Consider the following 466-nt stretch of genomic DNA (forward strand, 5'->3'; position numbering starts at 1 on the left):
GTATTTCAGTTGTAATTCCAGCTTGTTCCTGGGAGCATGTCCGTGCAGCATCCTCCTACTCTGCCGCCATTTTTAATCTTGCCACAAGCAGTACTCTTTTTCTTTATTCTTAATAGACTCTATTTTTGTTGTTAATCTTTATTCAGTTTCCATTACTTTTTCAGAGAGAATGGAAGAGAGGAGGGGGAGAGAAGGAGAGAAAGAGAGAGAGGGAGAGGAACAATGTGAAAGAGACACATAGATGGATTGTCTCCCACTTGGCCAGGCAACCAACCGCAACCCAAGTATTTGCCCTTGACGGGGAATCAAACTCCTGACCCTTCCGTGCCTGGGCTGACACTCCAACCACTGAGCCACACTGGCCAGGGTTTAATGGACTAGGCCAGTGGTTGGCAAACCGCGGCTCGCGAGCCACATGCGGCTCTTTGGCCCCTTGAGTGTGGCTCTTCCACAAAATACCATGTGC

The sequence above is a fragment of the Myotis brandtii genome, unplaced genomic scaffold, assembly GCF_000412655.1.
Source record: "Myotis brandtii unplaced genomic scaffold, ASM41265v1 scaffold1612, whole genome shotgun sequence".
Classification (NCBI taxonomy): Eukaryota; Metazoa; Chordata; class Mammalia; order Chiroptera; family Vespertilionidae; genus Myotis; species Myotis brandtii.